Source organism: Pollicipes pollicipes, unplaced genomic scaffold (assembly GCF_011947565.3).
Source record: "Pollicipes pollicipes isolate AB1234 unplaced genomic scaffold, Ppol_2.1 Scaffold_4219;HRSCAF=4965_pilon_pilon_pilon, whole genome shotgun sequence".
Lineage (NCBI taxonomy): Eukaryota > Metazoa > Arthropoda > Thecostraca > Pollicipedomorpha > Pollicipedidae > Pollicipes > Pollicipes pollicipes.
This window is the reverse complement of record NW_023596448.1, coordinates 20,211,307-20,226,959: the sequence shown is the minus strand read 5'-3', so window position 1 is coordinate 20,226,959 and position 15,653 is coordinate 20,211,307. Positions and strand designations below refer to the sequence as shown.

The 15,653-nt window shown below is 47.3% G+C and overlaps 1 long non-coding RNA gene across 1 annotated transcript; it reads right to left on the bottom strand.

Moving 5' to 3' along the window:
• Window positions 1–6,183: 6,183 nt before the first annotated feature.
• LOC119095543 (uncharacterized) lies at window positions 6,184–13,916 on the bottom strand. The gene is made up of 3 exons (XR_005093917.1): window positions 13,721–13,916; window positions 12,993–13,122; window positions 6,184–6,520 (listed from the first exon to the last, which is right to left on the bottom strand). It is a non-coding gene; the product is annotated as an uncharacterized LOC119095543 (long non-coding RNA).
• Between the last annotated feature and the right edge of the window lie 1,737 nt (window positions 13,917–15,653).

Sequence of the window (15,653 nt, the reverse complement as noted above, 5' to 3'; positions counted from 1 at the left end):
GATCTTCTCGTGATGCGATTTTTCAATCTTATTAGAAACACTCTGTATCGTTTTTGGTTCAATGTGTCTTCATCTTCCATGAAATCCGCGGTAACCATTGGCTCATTAGCATCAGGGTAAATGAAAGGCACTGGATGAGACACAAGGAACAGGAAGACACAAACGTCAAATATAACGATGGGGGAATGACATCTTTGGTTGAAACATACACTTGAGTGGTTGTGTTGAGCTCAAAACGAATACTAACAGATTTCCGGTTGTAAGATTTTGCACATACCTCAGGGGTCTCAATACGGCATAGGGTAACTTACGACATACAATTCACAAAAATACCGTACTATTGCAATACATAACGCTACAATGATCCGTCCTAAGCCTGATCACACACACACACACACACCACTAACTTACGTAAGTTGTTAAGTGCATTTGCGAGGAGCATGATGCATATAGCCAAGACAGAATCAATACCATTATTGCTCCTAGAATAACCAAGAAAATTGAGAGGTAGATAAGTTTCTCATTCTCTTTCATTCTCCTGGTTATTCTATGAGAAAAAAGACTATTAGTGCTGTCTTATATATACCACAAACTTGTCAAATCCAAGCAGTTTAGCAATTTGCGCGGAGTAATTGTATTCATCTATGTAATTGGGTGCATTATGGGACGTCCAGGCCTCTTTCATTTGGAAGTCCACTCCACTGGGCCGCGATAAAAAGCAATGTTCTACTTGCGGGTTTTTGTGCCGGGAACTCATTCAGTTTCGGGCGTCATTTTTGCAGCAGCTTTCCGTGGTGTTAACGCTGGCTTTCTGGAGCTTAGTGAATCTTATTAATTATCAAGTCGACATCAACCGTCAAAATGTGAGTGGCATTTATTCTACACGGGCAACGCCTTAAGCAAACCGACAATGAAGGGGATATGGGGACAAAAATTCCAGGATGTTGAAGGCGAATGACCCACCCACGGCCCACTGACTAACCCGACAGATGCTTAACACGCGCCCGGGTAGCCGGTTGGATGCCCTTCGCTCGGGCGGGCATAAATTTGACCTCCCTGAGATCTTAAGAACCAAGAGGGCTAGAGACACCAAACTCACAGGGTGTGTTGGTCTGCACGTGAGCTCACTTTGGGCAGAGTTTGAGCCGCCTAGGTTATGAGCTTGGGGTCAAATAAGGTAAAACAAATAAAACTCCAAGCCCGTCTCAAAGTTTCCTCGAAACCTAGATGCCCCTTCTAAGCAAAATGTCGCATGCTCATTTAAGGTCAGTGATCTTGTTTGACCTTTCAAAGGTCATGGTGATCAAAATCATAGAACACTGCTTTGAGTTTTACATTTGAAGAAGCGACAAAGCTTAAGCTAGGCAGTATGTTCCTAAATTATAAGAAGTCCATGGAAAATGTCTAATGCGGTTCCTGTCATCACGTATTCGAAACGAGCACCAGAAACCACCCCACACAACAAGCCCTAGAATAATAAAACAGATCGGTGTTGACTTTGGCCTAGTCTTCATATCTGACCCTACGTCAATGGAATTTGGTCATTTAATTGTTGTGTTGCCTGATAAGTATCTCAGAGATGTATGGCTTCGTCTAACACTCCATTGTTCCATCAGATTGAACGGTTCCCTAGAAATCGACTTCACTGAGCCCATGGCCTGACTTTGACCTACCGTAGGTCAGCGACCTTACAAGGTACATCCAATTTTTGATGCCACACGATTTGTTATTCAATTTTCTACAGCTAAGCAAAATTTGGCGTGGCTACACCGCGCCGTTTGGAAACCACTTAAGAAAAATATTCGTGCGGAGGGTCAATTTGACCCCCACCCGAGCGCGTGTTAACTGGAGTGAGTTATGTCACGGTTTATCGCATCAAGATACACTGTATTTGGGTGATGTGTGATGCATGTAAACTGTCAGACCGGGGCGGATCCAGGTACACCGCCCTGCTCAGCTGTCCAGCTGAGCCCAGCACTTATGCAAAGTGTGAATCTGACTAGGAGACGTAGCAGAAAACCTTAAATAGTGATTTACATACAGGTAGCACATGATATACTCATACTAGAACCCTAAATAAACTACATCGGTGGAACTGACGCAAACATTGATTTTCAGATTGGCAGAACAGGATCATTGCAGTTAGGGTTTTGTTCTACTTCGGTGGTTTGCATCATGTAAGTTTGCAAATGTGATATACTACAGCTATTTACTTCGCATATCGCTATACATAAGGGCGGTGTCACGGAGTATGCATGGGACGCAGAAATTTTGGTACCAACATTTTACAGATATTTTAGCGTCTGGCACAATGTTAGCTCCATTAGTGTTGCGATTGGCCAATCACATCACACAAAAATGACCTAACATAATGTAAAATAAAATCATATCAGTACCTAAAGCTCACAGAGGAGGCGAGCGATCACATAAAATGAGCGTCCTACATTTTGCTCTGGTCACGTGTTTGTGCGTACAATATGTTGTGGCGGGAGGACTCGAATGACGACCACTTCAAGCGTCATATAATAACATTTCTGCACTTGCTATTGACCAAATGAAATAAACGATGTGTTAGTACCGTCTTTTCGGCGTTACAAAGCAGGTTATTGATGGTAGTAGCTTTCCAGCACTGGAATAATACAGCGTATATTGTGCATTTTTACCGCCTCCTGAATATGTCTGACTCCACTATGGGCACTCAGTCTTTTATTTTTGTAATATTGTCAATTATGACTTCCGTAAGTTTTCGTTGCCACATTTATTCAAGGCAAGCAGATCCATCCAGATGGCCATACGCGGAACGTGACAAAATATTTGCCTCACTTTCGTTTAACTAGTGGGCCATTTATTTTTCAAAAACTTACAGATCCTAAAACAATGTTAATACGCTGGCAATAAGTTTGTGGCATCAAGGCACAAAATCAGTCCAGAAAATATCGAAATTTCAAGCGGGTAAACCGACGGACATTTCATTCGAGCGGAGTTTTCTGCACGCAATATAGGGCAAACTTAAGAAAAAATGCCCAATCGTGAAACCCATTAACATTTTTCTAGGTCATTTTTTCCTCCGGGTGCTTACAGACTTTATCGTCATCACACTTCAGCCATGTTCGCTCCAACGACGGCATTCCTCAATGTCTGTCGGCCGCTTCGCGATGTGAAGGCCAAATTCTACCATTGGTGTTACGTCGAGTTTAAAACCAGATGCAAAAGGGTATGGTTTTAGATACACGGGCGGGAGCAAGGCTGATTGCATAGCATTTCGCACGAAACAGAGGCATGCCTCGCTGCCGGTCATCTCTGACACCTGCCGGTGTGGGTGGTGTCCCATCTAGGAAGAGGCCTGCCTCTTTGCCGGTCGTCCCTGACACCTGCCGGTGTGGGTGGTGTCCCATCTGGGATGAAGCCTGCCTCTTTGCCGGTCATCTCCGGCACCTGCCGGTGTGGGTGGTGTCCCGTGTGGTAGGTGGCCTGCCTCTTTGCCGGTCATCTCTGACACCTGCCGGTGTGGGTGGTGTCCCGTCTGGGAGGAGGCCTGTCTCTTTGCCGGTCATCTCTGACACCTGGCGGTGTGGGTGGTGTCCCATCTGGGGGGAGGCACGCCTCGCTGCCGGTCATCTCTGTCACCTGCCGGTGAGGGTGGTGCCCCGTCTGGGAGGAGGCACGCCTCGCTGTCGGTCATCTCTGTCACCTGCCGGTGAGGGTGGTGTCCCGTCTGGGAGGAGCACCACCCGCTGACACCGCCGCCAGCGCCGCCGCCGCTGGAACCGGAGCGAGGTCGGCGCGGGCAAGGCCGACGCCGCGCGGCGAGGACGCAACGGCCCGCTCCGTGAGGTAACCGTGACGTCACGGCCCGTCACCGGCCGCAAGCCGCAGTCCCTGCTGCGGACCGGTACGGCGGCGCCTCGGCGGCACACACCGCGGATTACAGCGTGGGGTCCCGGACTCAGCCGTGCCATCAAACGGCGCTCGAGAAGGTTGGCCGGCTTCGCTTCTGCGGCCGTACTCAGAGGTCGGTCGCTCACCACGCCGTCAACTCACGCCTGCCGGTGCCGCTTCGGAGTCGGTCGGTAAAGGCAGTATGTCTTCGACTAGTATAGCCCTTGACGAAAATCGGCGCGTGTTTATAGGCGTTTGTTGTCTCAGATAATGACCAAATTTCAAGCTGAAGGAGTTGAGCCAAAGGAATGAAGGGAAGCATATTGCGATTAAAAGAGTTCTGGCATGACGACGAAAGGAGTCCATTAGCATGCTGCTGAGGGTTCGCCTCCTTCATTGCCGACCTAGTACTGACATAGAATGCACTTCGTCACGCCTAAAAACTTACCTCTTTAACATCGAATGGCACGCGAAGCGAGCCTTCAGGCAGAACATGCTTTTCTTTTGCGCGACGAGCATCTGTCACTTGTCAGTGAAGATTTCCATCCTCAGGATCCGTTCTTCATATGATGGCCGTACGCCCCCCCCCCCCCCCCCACCCGGCAGACAGTTAGCCACTAAGAATGGTAAAACCAACTGCAGAGCACAGTCTGCGCTGCTTGCTGGGTGAGTTTTGGTCTTGCCATGACATGTTCGGAAGCGCCCAGGATCGCACCACCCGTTCCCCTCCTCTGTCGCCAGTGGTGACAAACTACCGAGTGTCTGTATGACTTCAACGTTTCAATATCAATAGCATGAGTGTAGGGACCGTCCATGAATTGCGTTATAAATGCGTGTAGAGACCATCCACAAATAACGTGATGGATGAGTGTAGGGACCGTCCATAAATTACGTTATACATGGAAAAGGGGTTTTGATGGAGCGCAGCCGAAGCGGGCCACAGGAAGGCGTAATTACAAGTCATGCTTAGGTAAAGGTAGGCAAAGTCAAATCCTTAAGTCATAGATCGTTGGCTTTCTCTTATTATAAGAACACGCAATTTATTTATTCACATCTCTAGGCCAATCAGGAACCGAACAGACCCTGGTTATTTGCGGAACTCGGGTTAAAGACAGCATTAGACACCTGGCTACGCCAAACAAAGCGTAACCAGATGGAGAGGGGGAGGGGTATTCACCCCTCACAGTCAATGGGTTGCCGGGGAGAAAGGAACATTAGAAATCGTTCAAAATGCACACCCAACTTATAGACGGCTTTATAGTAAAGTTGCGATGCCCAGTGGAGAATCAAGGGAATCCTGGTTGCGTACATTATTAATCCTGATGTTTTTACCAGTGAATTCTTGCAGTAAGTTACGTTTGCCTGCAGACAACGCATTTATTGACGTACCCTCATTACCGCTGGCTGATTTCTCTACGCACTCTCCCTGCCTTTAATGCAGCGCTCCTTGAGGCGCACCAGGCGTTCCATGGCTTCCCCAAAGCTCTGAATGCGTGTATGTTCGTCGCACTGGAGTGTGACCGATCTCAGAAGGGACCGTGACCGGCTGCGACACCCACGAGGGTGATCCTTCGTTTGAGGGAGCAACCAAACCTTACTGGGGGCGAGATTCGGGGATCGCGGAGATGCTCCAGCAGCTCGATGTTGTTGTTGGTCACACTTTCAGTCACGTTTAAGTCACACCTCGGTCACATCTCAGTCACACGTCAGTTACATTTCAATCGCATTTCAGTCGCATTTCTGTCAAATCACGCACTGCATCATCTCAGATTAGACGGGGCGTTGTGATGGTGAGGAACGCGCCGGCACTTTGTCTTCCCTGGACGGTGCTCGGCGATGGCCGGAAGATCTTTCCTCCGCGTGGTTTCGTGCAACAGGTCTATGATAGAAGCACCTTTCGGAACTGGGTAGGGCTCACAGGTCTGTTACAGGTTAGCCCCCCCCCCCCTCCGTACAGGGCGCAAGCCTCTTTATTATATAAAATTGCGATTACCACATCAGGTGAAGCATTCCATTGCCCTCGAATCACTTTCGCCATTGCAGCTCGGAGGCAGATACCGATCCGTCTACACACACAAATGTGAGGGAAGTATAGTGACATGAGCAAAGTCGTAAGTTGTACTGACCGCAAATGACTAAAGTGAGATCGTAGGTACTCACTAAAAGCGCGCCAGATTTAGGGAAACGCTTGGCTGATTGCCGCGTCATTACAACGACCGGCCAGATCATACTAACTGGAGTCCCGCCAAAGTGACCTGTCGCAATCACACGTCAGCATCCGTGCGTGCGCCGGTAGGAGCTCAGTACATTCGGTAGGAAGTGTATTCGGTAACGAAAGGCACAGAACAAGCATGCAAGGAAAAACCACGAGACCTCAGTGCACATACAGTGCACTGAGGTCTTAGCTTACAGGTTGTCTTCAAAACAAAGCGCACTTGTGCGCATGAGATGCGACATTCCAAATCTCCTTGCCGTCTTAGGTGGTATCTGCTTGATCATAGCACGTCAACGATCACGCAGCGACCTGACCTATTTGCCCACTGCGCACGTGTAGCCGTGGGTTTTACAGCATTCCGGAAACACGGCGAAGCGATGGGGCAAGGTTTCGGTGCAGCCTTCGGGAACGGCAAATACCCCACACCTGAAACACAAGATGCGCCAAAAGCTTGACACCATATTTCGACAAAACAAGTCAGTCGCGCACAGCACAAAAGCCAAACACATTATGTCTGACCAACACGTTTAAGCGCAGCAGCAGGAAGAATCTCTTGTTTCACCAGTGCGTTCTTTTTATAAGGGACATAAGAACTGATATGGCGTGTCAACTGCATGGTTTCCGGCACGCATGCTTAAGTATTAGAAGTCGTCATATGCGTTCAGCAAGGAATTATACTTGAAAAATAAAACCCGTGAATAAAAAATTCTGCCATTCTGTGCAGACACTGCCACTAAAAGGTGTTAAAAACGATGCATTATCCAAGCTCACATCGCTCCGTATACCTACGGATCAACGTTGAAGGCATCGAAGGTCATAGGAACATGGATCTACGTGATTCCAACATAGGAAATCTGAAATCATAATGCTGAGCTGACATGAGCTCCTGAGCCTTCATCTAAGGAAGTAAATAATTTTCTTTTTTACAGCAAAATTGACTTATTACTTCTGGCTGAACATTGTATTTCCGGGGCAACTCCCTCGTTCCTCCGACGGTTTCATAATCTGGCGGCAGTCGTATGAAGCAGAGTATAAAATGTCAAGGCCAAATCAATTTTCATGGCGATACACGCATTCGCTGGCAAGGCAACGATAACGTCCTGTTGGACTCGATAGTTTTGGACACTTTGAATTAATCCAGGAACATCACTTAAGTGGCGTATGACGGCGTCGCGAATTATAAGTTAACTTTGTAGCACATGTATGTTGTGTATAGACACCCAATTAATGCACAAATTACGATGTCTTTTATATTTCGCTGGAATGAAGACACCATAACATCATATGATTACCATAACATCGTTCCGATACCCGCAGAAGTTAACACAATTGTTAAAATTGTGTATTCATTGAAGGGGGGTTTCAAATTTTTATAGAGCTTTGAACCGAAATGGCCACCTCGAAAACCTTGCCGTGCGGTTAACGGCCCATCCCTTCTCAGAACATGAACCCGTTTAGTCCCTGAGCTACATGCCCGCACAAATGGAAGTACTATTTCGGGGAGAGTGTCTCAAGGTCACCTTGGCATTCATGACATCATAATAACGTCATTTAGATCCTGCCATTTCATAAGCCGTGCGGCGATCACGGCCGAGACAACATGATCGTCGAGTCGTCCGTATCGGACATCCGTGAGCGCGATTTCCAGATATAACGGCAGTCAACTGGCCTCAATCGATGTGGTGCAAGGTAGACAATGAAGTTCTGAGGAGCATATTTACTAAACAGAAGTGTTCTGTTGTCTAGAGAAGTCCTTTTTCTTAAAAGCACACCAATATTTATAAGCGGGCTTATTTCATTGTATCTGATGCTTGCTTCAGCGTCTCCTAACGCGAAACATTCCCTTAAGGACGAAAATGATGAAGCATAAAATCGCGAAAAAAGTTGAAGAAAACAGGTAAAAGATTTGAAGGGCTTGGGCTGTCGGTGGGCGTGCGCCCTCGCTATGGGTATACGTGTGCTGTGGGCTGTGGGTAGAAGTGCGCTGTGGGCTGTAGGTAGACTTATGCTGTGGGCTGTGGGCAGACGTGCGCTGCTGCTGTGGTTAGACGTGTGCTGTGGGCTGTGAGTAGATGTGTGTGCAGTCGGCTATGTGCTCTCGAGCGCAAGCCTCGAACATGACCGTTTTGGGGGTGTTTTGGGGATTTTTGACGTGTCTCAACAACCAGTGTAGAGAATTGTGTAAAACTAACTTGACGGCGAAAGACAATAACCTCTATTTCTCTGGGCCTTGGCGTCATTAACATGATGGAAACACCCACCTCAATTATCACTTCAGTCGTCCCACCCCACAAACGGTATTTAACTAGTACTCGCAGGCAAGTTAGTGCCACTACTACCAAGCATAAACGGAACACAAACCAACCAATTACGCTACTGAAACGGACATTACCAGGCGTGGGCCCTTAACTTGGGCCGAGCACCTTTCGAACCTTTGAGGAAGAACTGTAAGATGCACTTAAGGGACAATTGCGTCGAGGGACACCTAGTTTTCTTCTACCTGGGCATCACCCATTAATAAGTGACCACCCCTGAGTGCCAACCCTGTCCTCGCGCCACACAGAGCCTTACGATAATACCGGCATTGGTAACCGATACGTTGAAATCGCGGCACTCCTACCTAGCTTATAAATGTGAGACCTACTAAAGAACAACAACGCGGGTAACCAAAGGAGCAATAAATTCACCATCAATGCTGCCATGATAGCATCTGCTAGTGAGAGATGGTAAAAAGTAACCAATGGAAGGAGGACAATTGGCAGACCACCAATATCAATACCCAATTAGTAGAGTGGTACATAGCAGCGCCAAGTTACTATGCTACTAAGTGGCAGGGGGAGAACAATATCCTAGTCTTGTTGCTTGCATGCCACCACCTCCAGCGCCCGCAAACCAAGGGAGCTTGTTTTCAGGATTGGAAGAAATGCCGAGGTTGCTACTCAGAGAGGCATCGCTAAGAGTTTGCGGATGAAAAAGTGTCAGTTGCAAACACCACCATGCGTGCCCATACCAACCCACGCCATACATGTAATCCCTTCAGCTTCTCTCTCTCTCTCTCTGTCTCTCTCTCTCTCTCTCTCTCTCTCTCTCTCATCTCTCTCTCTCTCTCTCTCTCTCTCTCTCTCTCTCTCTCTCTCTCTCTCTCTCTCTCTCTCTCTCTCTCCTCTCTCTCTCTCTCTCTCTCTCTCTCTCTCTCTCTCTCTCTCTCTCTCTCTCTCTCTCTCTCTCTCTCTCTCTCTCTCTCTCTCTCTCTCTCTCTCTCTCTCTCTCTCTCTCTCTCTCTCTCTCTCTCTCTCTCTCGCTCTCATACGCACACACACACGCAAAAGGAGACGTTACGCATACACGTACACACACACACACACACACACACACACACACACACACACACACACACACACACACACACACACACACGCACGTATACCGGCACACGCATATGCACACGCACACAACTTAACCATTGGCACGTATTTTTGGTCCGCGCCGTATGCGAGATAGTAACCCGATCGGGTCATATGCCTCATACCTAGTGGACCCTTGGCACCCTTATGCCTTGTGGACCCTTGGCAATGGTGGCACCGCTATTGTCTCCCTCAGACGGCGGGCGCACGTGCTTTAAGGGAATGCTCCACACTTGAAGATATTGAAGCAAGCATCAACTGTGATAAAATAAGCTCACTTATGATATTGGCATACTTTTAGCAGCTCCTAAACATAATTATTTCTCTGTTTAGTGAGCACGTTCTTCAATACGCCATTGTTTGATTACGTAATCGCACCTTGCACGACACAGATTGAGAGCCGGTTGACGGCCGTTATATCTGGAAATGGTGCTCACGAACGTCAGATATAAACGAATCAACAAATATGCTTTTCTTGGCCTTGATCGCCGCATGGCCAGGGGAATGGCAAGATTTGAATGACGTTAGTATGACGTGATAAATGCCTGGTGACCTTGACAAGGTTTGCATAAAAAATCTAAACATCCTCCCGGGCATGTTGTTCAGAAACTAGAGAGGTTTAGGCCGTAAGAAGGGCAGGGCTGCGAGTTAACACTCCCTTAAACCCTTGCCCTGCTAGAAGGGGCGAGAGACCGATTCGATCCTCCCTAAGGTTTTTTGACGATGCATCTTTGTCATGTTGTGCAATGTTGTCAAAATATCCAGTGACTTAAGGGCATGCAACACGCGTGTTTTGACGCCGAAGCCGTGTCCCTAGCATTTCTGGTTTTAAGGAGCGGCGCACGACGCTCTACGGCCTGCGCGGGGGGCGGCCGGCAACCGACGACGCCGCAGAACGCGCGCGGCAAGCCAGCATTGTTACGGTAACGTAGTCGTACATCACAAACAGATGGTCAAAACACGTAAAAACGTATCCAGTTGCACTCGACATCGAACAAGTAACGCGTATTTCTAACTTTTGCGTCAGTTCAAAGCAAGGCGACTTATATAAGAATAAGGTTGTAAAGCTGAAACGTGGAATTGTGGTGAAATTTGCTATTGATCTGGCCTAATGCACCAATTATTGTACTAGCAATATAAAAAAAACGTTTGACCAAAATCGTGGTCCCGTCGTGCCACCAATTCGCCTGTTTTCCGCTGAGCTCTACTTTTCTTAGTATCCGTTTTGCGATATGCATGGAATTTTAAAAAAAGTTTATTATATGTTTCTATTACGTTTAAGTAAAACTAAGCACTCTTACAAGGAAAAGGTTGTTTCCATGCAATGCCAAATACATGCATTGGGTAAGCCACGTGTATGCCGCCAAGAATAAGTTTGCTATACTAAACGTGACCCTTTATTGATATTTCTTCAGCCCATGCCTTCAGCCCATGGGCCGGCAATCAGCCATGCGAATTGGTCGAGGGCGTTAGATGCTGGCTGCGCCATTGTTGTTTACATCAGTGCCGTTTGGAGCAAGGCGGGCTTTGAGGATCACTTCGTTCTAGGATCATACGTATTGAATCGTGCTAGGGTATGCATTCTTTGTAAGCTCTGTATGTACTGTAAGCAAGCTCTGTAACTACTGTAAATAAACTCTGCAACTACTGTATACCTATGAACAGGGACGCTGCAAGGACATGGGAGCCTAATTTGCAACATCTGCGTTAGAAGTGCCACCGAATGGTTTGTATAAGTTTTGAAAAGTTTTGATAGAAAGATATCTGACATTATACCTGTCTACGCAAGCGTGATTTTCCTTATTGCCAGCTAGCCAGCTATATCTCCATTCTCCTGGTTTTATTAGCCTTGTTCCCGGTGGAATGATGCTAATACCACCGCCGCAACTACTAGTGTAACCGCAATTTTATCAAATCTGCGTCTCTATGAACATGTTTTTAGACCTCTACGGAACATTTCAAAAGCAAATTACTGACAAAAGGTGTGCGATTAGAACATTAGCGCTGGCAAGTTTTTGCAAAGCTTAAAGTTATTGCACCGTTATCCTCTGTGAAAACGAATAGTATGGAAACACCAGAATGTGTAGCACCGACCTCCTCGCATATCAGTCTGTGCTATGAAAAAGGCAAATCAGGGTCGGAGGGTTAAAACAACTTTACACTTTTTTTCGCTGGTAGATTCTACAGAAAGCATGAACTTCACCTGATAAACAAGAGATAGGCAATCGATACACATTTTGGATTCCGTTTCGATCTGCGCTGGTGTTCAATCCAAGGGCCCCGCATTAAATTGACAACCCCGAGAAAATCCGGTGACGCCTTGAGTGTTGAGTGGGTTGAATAGAAAAGTGTCCCAATGAACCACTGTCAAGTAAAGCTATTTATGTGATGCAGCTATCCAATTCCTGCTTGATCTCGTTTACTGGCTTCTACAACTTGGTGCAACCATGTAATTCTTGTTTGAGTAAATTCCATTTGCTTCTCATTATGAGAGGATTTTTTATGGTGAGCACTGGCTTTTCTCTCAGTGAAAGAAGTTCGACATGAAACCAAATTACAATAACCTCTAAAAATGAAGTGGGCTTAATCCGGTGAACTATTTCAGTGTAATATAATTTACCGATTACGACACAAGAGTATTGAAGTAAAGTCGCCAAAATCCGGGGACTTTGTTGTAAAGGCTGGACCAAGTTCCAAGGAGCAACACAATGAAACGCAGCCGTTCCCTGGACGAAATCCTAGGTCAGCCTCTGCTTATTACATGTTTATTTCGGCTCTCTATGTTGCAAATACAGTTAGTATCCCACGCAAATCAGTGCATTTTAGTTATGATGACTCAAAGATACCAATCTCGTCCTCTTACTCATCGGTAGTTTGTTAACCTTCACTCCAAGCTGGATATTTGATATTATTGTGTCATGTTGGGAGTAAGTTTTACCCACTTCAGTAGATAAGTAGCTAGCTCGGAAACGACTCAGTGATGAACCCAAGCAACGAATTTACTGATGAAGCCAGCCAGGCCCAAAATGGAGCCTGGGGACACCCCTGAACTGGGGTGGAACTGAACTATGCCACTATCTTGCATTGGTGACGCTAGGTCATCCGAATATATTACATGCAATACATGATTCCCTGTCGTGTTGCCAAGGCAAGCGAATATGAACAACGAAAGTCAAATTATTGTACGCACATCTCTTGCTGGCCAACGTTACGCTGAGTCTGGTTTTGCCCCAACAAGCGACGTTCAAGTCATTCACACCGACAACCTTGGCTGACCTACTTTGAAAGGGCGCGGCGCCGTTAGGTCACCAGACGCAAGGGACAGATTTTCACGAAGCTCGCCCAAGGGGCTGCAACTGTACAAAGGTCATGGAAGAAAGCACCCACTCCCCTCATGGTGATACACGTCCACATTGCCACCATGACATTGCCGTTTTAACAGCTAACGAAAGTGACGAATGTCTCGCGGCTTAACCGGTCTAAAGTATGCTTACGATGTGAATGATTCGTAAAGGCGACCATCGTTCTCTTCGCAGCGCACGATCCAACATCCTCTTCCATAGCGGGTGGTTCCAGGTTTCAAGTAGTCGTTCAGGTCTGAAACGTAGCATTCGCCCTCGCGTCCTGGAAAGAAATAAGAGGAAAAGTCGCAAGGTACCCTCCGAACGCTGCACATGATGTTTGACATGTGCCCGGTAAATCAAGTTAACGGTAAATTTTTGAATGTTGCGTGGTTATATGGGTCATTAAGCTAACTACTAAGCTGCTGCTCAGCTTCACGCCCGTAAAATAAAAGGAATAAGTTGAACATAACATATTTAAAGCTTTTCTGGTTAAAGCTATCTCTTGCAGGTATCTTGTTGTCTGTCATCTCTTGCCAACAGCGCCAAAACTCAAGGAGCACAAAGGCCTTCTTGACGAGATTCAGTGACTCCTGAACACCGCTTTCTGCATAGTAGGGCCTAAGTAGGGCCTAGTATGGCCACTGAAGGGCTTCAGTTTTGCATACAAGTCACCGATCGGTGAGCACAATTGTGTTTCATTTCTCAAAGGCGGATGAACTTCCGCGGTCTCCATCTGCGGTACCCTTTGATGCATTGTGAACAATGGAAACAAGCTTGGCTTCAAGAGTCGCATGCCGGGTTGTCCTACACCCAGCAACGCACCATCCTGCCATAGTACACTAAGGTGCAGAACGGGGGCTCATTTCAATTGGTCTCACCTTGATGGATCACGGCCGGCATATACCTGGCGGCTCGTGTGACGCGTGTTGCTGTTTCGCAACATGACACGAACACCAACAGCAAGATACCAGCAGGGAGGACGTCCATGGTGGTCGTCTGCGTCTGCGCCGAGAGGCCTGGGCAGGTACGGAAACGCTGTGGACGCCTGGCTCCCCACAACAGTAATGACGCACCTTGCCAGTCGTGATGTCTGGGCCGCAGCGTTGAGGCAAAACCGGTTTTGCACAGCTGTTTCGGGAAGGGCCCTAGGGAGACTGTGATTCTGAAATTTCCCGGGGTTTTCCAATGCACAGCTGTTGAATAATGCCGCGAGTCAGCCACTGACGCAATTGAACGGATCGTTTGATGTTTATGGCTTATGTCCAGCTTCCCTTTACCTGCGAACTGCGCGTGCGTGGTGCGGTCAGTGGTACGCACTGTTTACTGTGCACTCTGCTGCAGCATGTCAACACTGCCCCGTCACTAGACTTGTGCTGGACTCAGAAGGAATCGGGTCGTATTTCCAGTTTATTACGTTTGGCGGGAATGAGATTTGGATTGTGGTTCATTGATAACTCGACCGAATGAGAAGCGGGTTTACCGGCCTCATCTGCTGTCGGATAAAAACCATGCCAGAATAGAGATGTAATGCTATTTTTACTACTAACTTTAGTCGAAACAGTGCATGATGAGTGACGGGCAGTTAACTCCAGCCTACCTTGGGAGGAACAAAATATGCGCACATTCAGCAGACATGCTTGTTCTACAAAACCACTCATCCGACCGCTTTGGAACCTCAGCTTATCGGTTCAGCGCAGTACATTGGACCGAGCCGGGTGCATAGGTGACAATATCGTGACCCGACCTAAGATTAAATGCCCGAAGAACGCGATGGAACATTTCACATGCAAAAACGAACGATTCAGATCTCATAATGTATTACTCGCTGCGGAACCTTCAAAACCAATCGCTGCTCAAGCCCCATTGTGCGATGCGCCATACTCATTCGCTCTTTGCATCTGCGAGTACTGTGATCATAGGTCATTTGAAGTCATCACACGAAAACAAATTCGAAGTCTTGCTTGCTGACAGCTGAGCTGTCAGAACCCACTGCACCAAGCGCTGCGAAATCTGCACCAATCGATGCGCCATACTTGGCTCCTTCTTGCAACTGTCAATATGGTAGCACTTGGTCAAAGACCAGGTTACCAAATTCAGCACCATCCAAAATTCTTGCCTGCGAGTAACTCAGATTTCAGAGGCTATTGCTCCTAGCATTGCGAAATTTTTACCATTCGATGTGTATTAACTGATTCGCTATTCCCGGACCATCCGCTTCCACATTGTCCTATTTTCTTGTATTTCCCCACTTTCACTTCTATTCGCCTATACCTCCCTATTTTCTTTATTCTTAATTCACTCCTGATTCCCTTTCGCATAGCAAATGTTTCTCCGATATAGCAGACGCGGTGGGAAATCAGATATGGGGCATCGAATGGTAAAGTCTTTACAGCGATCGGGGCAGTAGGCGAGGCTGGAACTTTTTACCTGGGGATATGAAGAGTACAAGTGCTTGCCACGCTCAGACGAGGAGGGAAACGGCCAGGTCAGGGATCGGTCACCCAGTTTATATTAAATGGAAGGACTACTTATGAACATTCAAGACCAGCTAGTTACTCACATAACAATAGTTACCTCGGTAATAACAGGAATGATAAATCCGACTAACCGAATCGGACCGAACCTGCCGACCGGACCGTTACGAAACGCCACAAATGTCTTCAAGAAAAAGGTCTAGGATTCGCCCGCACTTTTTCTGCGAACCCTCTTTGCGAACCGGTACCCCCTTTTTCAGGGGTGTCGGTAAGTGTAGTGGTTCACGCGTCTGCGTAAACCAATGCCAGTCTGGGAAACCAGAGGCACGGGGTTCGA